This window comes from Calypte anna, chromosome 2, assembly GCF_003957555.1.
Source record: "Calypte anna isolate BGI_N300 chromosome 2, bCalAnn1_v1.p, whole genome shotgun sequence".
Classification (NCBI taxonomy): domain Eukaryota; kingdom Metazoa; phylum Chordata; class Aves; order Apodiformes; family Trochilidae; genus Calypte; species Calypte anna.
The window spans coordinates 6,079,011-6,079,350 of NC_044245.1; positions in this window are offsets into that span (position 1 = coordinate 6,079,011).

Genomic DNA, 340 nt, shown 5'->3' on the forward strand with positions numbered 1-340 from the left:
ATTCAGAGTCCCCATCAAAAGATGGCTACAACAGTGCAAGGATGTCCTTGGGAGAGAGATGAGGCATCTCCCACCCAGTACCCAACCAGCACCTCTGGTCTGCATAATGTTTGTACAGCTGCTGATGAAAAACCTCTGCCACCCAGGACAGGGAACTATTTCTAGTCAGTCACTTTCTTGACATTTAAATGTGCCTGTGCTTTGAAGAGTTCTGTTACCTGTGTGCTTAACTCCACCTGGCTCCATTCTGGGGCCTTCAGCACCTTTACATGTGTCCCATCAGGTGTTTAAAGCTCTATATTTGCATATTTGAGCCAACAGATAAAACCAACCCAAAGCT